An 8,539-nucleotide genomic window follows, 5' to 3' on the forward strand; every position below is an offset into this window, starting at 1 on the left:
GAGGACGCTTCTCTGAGGAGCGCCTCTTTGATTTCTTCTTTTTATAGAGGCGTTAATTTTGTTCCACAACACACTTGAGCTCCCTCCTGTAAACACTCCCTCCTGTAAACTTCCAAAATCTTAATCAGTCCGACTCTCTTCTTTCTTCATCACCTTCAGAAAATGTCTGGCCCTTCCGATCGTCGTTTTGACTTGAACATTGGTGAAGAGGCAGCTCCGCCTTCACCAGACAACATATGGCGCCCATCTTTCATATCCCCTACCGGTCCTCTTACCGTTGGAGATTCGGTGATGAAAAATGACATGACCGCTGCGGTGGTGGCCCAGAACCTTGTCACCCCAAGAGATAACAGACTGCTCGCTAGACGGTCTGATGAATTGGCGGTTAAGGAGTCTCTGGCTCTTAGCGTGCAGTGTGCCGGTTTCGTGTCCAACATGGCCCAACGCCTATTTGCCTGAACCCGTCACGTTGAATCGTTGGTGGCTGAAATACAGAGTCTCAAAGAGGAGATTAAAGGACTCAAGCATGAAAATAAACAATTGCATAAGCTTGCACACAGTTATGCCACAAACATGAAGAGGAAAATTGACCAGCTGCAGGAAAATGATGGTCAGATTTTACTTGATCACCGAAGGTTTGTGGGTTTGTTCCAACCGCATCTGCCTTCGTCTTCTGGGGCGGCATCGCGTAGTGAAGCTCCAACTGATCAACCTCTGTTGCCTCCTCCTTCTGTGGCCCCGCCGACTGTTGAAGCACCGCCGACTACTGAAGCACCACCTGACCAATGAATGCTATTAGTTTACACATCATTGTAAAATATTTTTACTTTTATGTTTTATTTATTTATTTATTTTTTAAGTGTTTTTTATTTTTTATTATTTATTTATTTATTTATTTTAAATATGTAAATTAATGTAAAAAGACTTTGTTTAACCTTCCCCCACACTTAAACTACAAACTCACAGAAATCAACCAAATAACACAACCAACTAAACAAAACAAAATGAAAGCAGTAAAGATAAGGGTGTAAGAATGCAAATCTGATTTGGTTAGCGATTCCAAAGTCTCCCTTCGTTGAATGCTTGGGTTGCCTCCCAAGAAGCGCTTGATTTAACGTCTTTAGCGGGACGAATCTTTCCTTTAAATTCCCCTCGGCTCCAAAGCATGGAATTTATCTTTTAATGGGAGGTGATACTTGAAATGATTCGGCAATGGTTTAAATTCAAGAGTGGGTGCCTGAATCATCAAAATCAGAAACATGTTAGTATAAATTAAAATTGAAATTGGAGAAGATGGCTTACTTTCTTTTTCCGACACAAACTCAATGACAAACACCACATCTTTGAACATTTCCGGGACTTTGAACTTGGCCAGGTTTACTATGATGGTTGTGGCTTGTCCCGTGTCATCAAACTCAACTGCTTTGGGCTTGATTGTCTCATGCACACCCTCTTGGATGTATTCTTGATATGCTTCAACCACTTCATTTTCTTGAATCCCTTTTCTTGGTGTGCAAGGTTCTTTGAATGTTTCAATACCATCGGGAACTTGTTTTGGTGCACCAAGAATTGAGATATCACTTTGCACTTTTGGAAGAGCTTCCACAATGTCTTTTTCACTCTCTTTGATATTTGGAATCAAAAACCTGCAAGGACAAAGGACATTCGGTGGAATAATGTTAGAATGAAGTGAATTTAGAACTTCCTCACCTGAGTTGGATGACATAGGGATTTGAGGAGCTTGCAGCAAGAATTCTTCTAAACTGCCCAGGTCGTCCTCCTCCTCTTCTGCTTGCAGCAGCAATTCATCCATGTTCGGGCTGTGTTTGGATGGTTCTGGGACAACTTCATCCTTCATGTCACCTTGCTCTTGAATTTGTACCATGAATTCCATAATCTCTCCCATTTGACTTTTCAATTTATCCAACTCATTCTCTTGATTTTGTTGGTCCTGCGTCAAAGAGGTTAGTACTTGAAGAATTTGATCATTATCCATGGACATACTTGAATTAGATTGGAATTGTTGTGGGGTATGCGGTGGTGGCTGTATAGGTGTGGTGTAGAACTCCTTATATGGCTGCCAATATGCATCTTGTTGAGCCTCCTTGGCTTGATTTTGTGAGCCCTGCACCAAACAATTTAATTCATTAAGAATTTGATTATAATTTATTGACGAACCTGAGTTTGATTGAGCATATTGCATAGGTTTTGAATAGAACTCCTCCTCTTGCTGCCAATATCCATCTTGTTGAAATTGTTGAGGTTCCCCCCACATATAATTTGAATGACCTCTCCAATCTGAATTGCAAGCGTTGGTAAACATGTTGCCCCTTGATTGGTTATAGCCTTGATATCCCCAAACATCTTCATTTGCATAAAATTGAGGACTTTGATATCCTTGCCCATAGGGCACATCAAGTGTAGGGACACTTGGCATTGTGGTCCGTTCGGCATTATGAGTCAATTGAGCAGTGAGCTGTGCCAATTGAGCTTGAATGGTCCCAAGTGCCATGTCTCGCTCCATTTGTACCTAAAATCAAAGGAAGAAAAATAAATCAAATATCAAAAGTAACACAAAACAAGGAAAACAAAACTAAGTCAGAAACTAAAACAAAAACAAACTAAACAAAAAAGAAAAGAACCAAGGGATTAGCAAAGTTTGCTAATCCCCGGCAACGGCGCCAAAATTTGATGCGTAAAATAAGTTAACACACAAAATTAAACCCTCTTTTTATCAAATGTAGTAAAGTATGTAAGTAGGGTATCGTTCTAGGCCAGGGATTAGGAGGGATTGCTAATCTATTCTAAATTAATTTAAAAATATTAAACAAGACTCAATGACACAAAATTAGGCTAAAAACTCTAATAACTCGAAACACACTTAGAATGACTCAAAATAATGAAAACAATCAAATTAGACACTAGGAACTGAAATGGACGGAAATTGAATTAAAAGACTAACAACAATGAAAACTAACTAAATAATATAATTTAATAATGGGGGGTTTGGCTTTGACGAGAAGTAAATTAAACTTAAATAAATTACAGAATTGACAAAAACATGAAATTAAGGTGAAAGGATAGGTGACGGACTAGCTAGAGGGTTCTTCTCCACACATGACACATATGCAACCTAAATTGATTTTCAGTTGTTCTTTCAATAAGTTGTGAATCTCAACACTTCAGATTAACCGTGAACAGCACTTTTTTAATCTTCAAGTTTTCCTTAAGTTATTGAATTGGACGGGAAAACGCATACAACAATTCAAAACATTCTTCAAAAGTCCCCTACGTGAAAAGCACAATAGAGATACAATCAAAGATCATTAAACTTTGTGAAAACTATAAGCATTGACGAGGCATTCGTAACTATGAAAAGCATGATACTCTTGCCAAGAATTCACTTAACACGATTGTGGATAACAACCTTCACTACTTGTGAATATAAGTTCATAACGATTAGGTGAAATTCACTTATATTCTAGCATCAAATTCATGCATGTAAATTAAGTATGCATCCTTAATCGACATACAAAAATAAGTTATCAATCAAGCAGTTAAGCAAATTAAATCACAACTCAGAAATCACAACTGAAGGTAATCAATTCATATTATAAATATATTCATGGCTTTGAATTAACCTCTAGCCAAAATAAATTTAGTTACACATTATTAAAACAGAATTAAAATATGAGTTTGGAAGGATTTAACCGAAAGAGAGTGAATTGGCGCTCCACAGGTTCTGCTCTCTATTTCTCGCACTGCACAATTCTTTTCTTGGTTCTCCGTGCTGATGCCTTTGCTGCCAAGAGGCAGATTTTTGCTCTCTGTCCTCGAGGCTAATACCTCCTCTCGGTTTCTTTTCTCCTGCACAACAGCAAGTGCTGCTTCTCTCTGACCTCGCTGCCAAAGGGTAGCCCCCGGTTTCTGCTGCTTGCCTTCTGCCCAGCTGCAAAGGCAGCTTGGTTTCTCCCCTTAATCTCACGCCCCCTTACTTGTCTTGTTGTGCTTCTTTATATTTTTCCCGCTGCTCCTTCCTTTATTTTTTTATATTTTTTTCTTTCTTGTTTCTGACCTCTCTGCGCTGTCTATCCTCTCCCCGCGTCGGTCCTCTCCCTTCCGTTAATCTCTTTCATTCCTTCTTTCCTCATTATTTCCCTCCCCCGCGTGCTGCTATCTTTCTTTTATTTTATTTCTTTCTTAGCTGTCTCCTGCTTTTCACTGACTTCTCCCGCTCCCACTTCTCTCTATCCTCTTTCTGCTGTTCCCTCGACTCTCCTTGGATTCTTTCACCCTTTTGCTTTTATTATTTTTTTCCTTTCTGGCCCAGCTGCTTTCTCTTCTTTGTGCGTTACTCACCATTCCACCTGAAACATATTTAAGTTTAATAAAAACCCCAGTGCAAACTCTGATTCCAACCTGACAAAATTTAGTGAGTAAATAACAAGTTTGTGCCATTTTTATTTTCTTTGCATAACAAATCCTATAAACACAAAAATAACGTAAATAGCTCAAAAATATAAGGAACTAACTAAGAAAAGACGAGTGAATTTGAAGTAAAAATATATATAAATATGATTCGATCAAGTGCAAATGTGCTTTAATTTCTTTCACAAGCAGATGAGAAAGTTGTTTGTGATAATACTTTGATTGCTAACTTTCTCACAGTTGGTGCATTGGTCCTATACATGATCCACCATTCAGCTACAATGAAAAACAATGTTGATAAGCCTAATAACTCCAACAAATTCTATTATAAACTTATCGTGAAATATGTTTACATTCACTAGGAGACATTTTTGTTCGAGCAGCAACTGATGTTGGTTTTCCAAAAGTTCTTCTTGCATCTTTAAACCATGTTAGCTGAATTCAATAAATCGTGTTAGTTTAATCCAACAAAGTAATTATTATAATTTAAGTAATTGTGTACCTCATTTCCAAATTGGCCAACTGCTGGTGATGCAGGATCTAATTTAGAGTATACATTATGTACAGCACGTATAAGGGTACCATCATCTTCAACACCGGGTCTGTATTGGTATCGATGATTCAAATAATGTGCTGTTCAAAGAAACACATACTCTAATAAGAGAAATAATACTTATGCAACTAAAGAAATGAATTGCAAATTATGACATAATTTATACCTACTGCATGCAAATCGTGGTATAATGTTTTATATCATCGGTCTTCAATTATCTTTATGACCCATCTTGCACCATGTTTTCTTTCCAATTCATCATTCACTACACGCATCAACTCATATATTGCCCCCATAGTAGGATACACTTCTGTGTCAACGATCCGTAAAACTTTGTAAAGAGGTTCAAACACTTGGCACACATGTTCTGATTGTGTCCAAAAAGCATGATCAAGCACTATAGCTTCCACCATACGACCTGCATTTGAGCGGCTCAAATTGTGGTTGGCCCAATCGTCACTAGTGAATAGTTGCTTCAACCCTGCTTTCTTCTTAAGTAGGCTGTCTAATGCAATATAGTTGGTGGCGAATCGAGTGGTAGCTGGACGAATAATGTCTCCTTTGCAAAATTCACGCATCTTTGCCAATAACCAACCGTGGTTGTAAATATAATTTGTGATCGTTCTAGCTCTTTTTACCACAGTAGCAACATTCTCTCTCTTCCCCATTGCCTCAAACATGAGATCAATACAATGTGCTGTACATGATGTCCAAAACACATTATGATGCTTCATTAACTTTTTTCCAACTTTGACAAATGCAGAACCGTTGTCGGTCACGACTTGGACAACATTATGCTCTCCCACCTCCATGATTACATCCCTCAATAATTTGTAAATATACTTGTAGTTCTTTATATGGTCTGAAGCATCAACAGACTTAAAAAAAATTGTCTTTCCCCTGGAGTATACCATGAAGTTTATGATAGACAATCTGGTCGGGCCAGTCTATCCGTCACACATGATTGTGCAACCATTAGTTTCCCACTTTGATCTCAACTTGTTAACATACTCGCCAATGTCTTTATACTCTATATCCAAATATTTGTTTCTTATCTCATAGGGAGTGGGAGGTTGTACTCCAACACCGGCCTGTTGACATCCCACTACCATATTTTTGAAATGATGTGATGATGCTTTCTCAGTAGGGACATTTTCATAGATAAAGAACTTGCTAATTAGACGCCCCATTCCCTCCTTCACATTACCTCCAGTCAAATAACTCTAAACACTCTTTTGACATGCTTTGGATGACTTATATAAACTTGGGGCTATTGGTGGTGTTGGTTGTGATTCTCTAAGACTGCCTCCTTGTCTCATTTGTGCACCATCACTTGTCCCGGAACCTTGTGCTCTATTAGGAATTTTATGAAGGTGTTCTCTTTCCCATGCTGACTGTTTGGAGGCACGTAATGCTTGTTTCAAACTGCGTCATTCTTCAGATCCCATGTCATCATCACATTCGTCCTCATCGTCATCATCATCACTGTCAACCGCTTGGCCAATGACTTCTCCTCGTAGCCCAGCTCGAATATTTTCCATTCCATGTGTTATCTTTTCCTTCTGCTGTTTTTTATTTTTTAATAATGTGGTGATGAATGCCTTCACTTCTGGGGGGGGACATTATCGCATCGTTGGACATTATGTGCTGGATCTAATCCACTAAGATGGTACTTAAGTCGTGTCACTCCGCTACTCTTCATTACCCGACCACAATATTTGCAAATTGTGCCATGTTTGTTTCCGTCTACTGGGTCTCCATGTTCCCAAGCTGGATTACGTTTAGTAACTCCACTGGACATCTTAAACGTACCTATATTTATTTTTCATGAAAATTAGGCAATTATTTTTTGGCAAAAAAATATAGTAGTGACAGAAACATATTAAATAGGAAGTAAAGAAAATAGGAAGTAAAATTATTTTACAGAAGAATTAAATAGGAAGTAAAGAAAATGATTGTAAGAATTTAAGTAATTATAAAAATAATATGGAATAATAAAACCTAATATTAATGAATAATAATCCAATTTGATAATAAAATAATAAATAACATTAAACATATTAAAATTATTCTAGGGAATAATTATACAACATTACTTAATTACTTCAAAAAATTAACATACAAGTATAAATTACAATAATATAAATATAAGTTCGCAAACTTACCTTGAATATGGAACCCTTTGTGTTGAACCTCTGGAATAGATCTGGAATGACTTTGAAAGGGGTAAGGGAAGAAGAAGAAACGAAAAGGTGTAATAGAGGTTTTAATTTTCGAAGGGTAAAAAAATGTGTGATGATCTAATACTGCACCTCTGAGAATGTGAAAGAATAACACAGTGGCACACGATTTTGAATGGTCTGAAATTGTAAAAGTTGTCCATGGTCTGATACTCCACCATTATTTTTGTCCATGTTCTGAAATTGTACAAGTTGTAATTGTAAAAGTTGTCTGGGTTTTGAATTATTTAGATGCTTTTGAATGAAACCACCATTATTTTTGTCCATGGTAAAAAAATGTGTGATCATCTGATAGTCCACCTCTGAGAATGTGAAAGAATATCACGTGTGGCATACGGTTTTGAATGTTGATGCATGAAACCACTATTATTTTTGTCTTGTCAAAAATTGTACCATTCCTAAAAGCTGTAAAAGTTGAATTATTTAGATGCTTTTCTTTTCTCACACCGTCACACACCACCTACACACACACACACACGCCACCACACACGCACACCACACACGCACAACAACACATGCACACACGACTCGTCTCTGGATCCTTCTCTCTTCTCCCTCTCCATTCTCCCACAAACACACACATAGATCTCACAGATCTCTCGAATTCTCGATCCTTCTCTCTTCTCCCTTCTCCCATACACACGCACAGAGACCTTTCTCGATCCTTCTTCCACATGGCATTCTCCTCCTCCCTCACCTTCCTCCTCGTCGGCGAACCTAGGAACTCTCTAGCAAGTTCTCTTGATCCTTATCTGCATTCCTCACCGATCCCACCGACAACAACCCCACCTCTGTCGTTGACTCCAGTGACGACCACCACGACCCCCAATCGCCCTTAAACCCCAACCTCAACCTCCACAACAACCACACATTCTCCTTCTCCCCTAGGAGCCTGCCCCGCCGGCGCCGCGCTCACCTCCGTCTCTGTTCCACTTCTGCTTCAACCAAGACCACGCCTACTTCGCCGTGGGGACATACCATGGGTTCTAGATCTACAACTATGATTCGTTCTGCAAGCTCTTTCGCCGCGACTTCGACAACGGCGGGGGAATCAGCGTCGTTGAGGGGCAGATCTTGGGTTTGAGCATGGATTGTAGAAAGATTTGGGCAGCTGGGACAATGCAGCCTCGGCTGCCTTTTCGACGACGGAGTTCATTGGAAAAGCTTTAGGTGGCCAGAACGGTTGACATCGATCAACAGTCATGCGTGCTCAACTTTAACTGCTCATATGAAATTTTAATTATAATTTGATGTTTCCTACAAAATACTAGAGCATAAAAAAAAATCTTATACCTTTGTCAGAGTCTAAATGTGGGCA

The sequence above is a fragment of the Malus domestica genome, chromosome 15 (assembly GCF_042453785.1).
Source record: "Malus domestica chromosome 15, GDT2T_hap1".
NCBI classification, from domain to species: domain Eukaryota; kingdom Viridiplantae; phylum Streptophyta; class Magnoliopsida; order Rosales; family Rosaceae; genus Malus; species Malus domestica.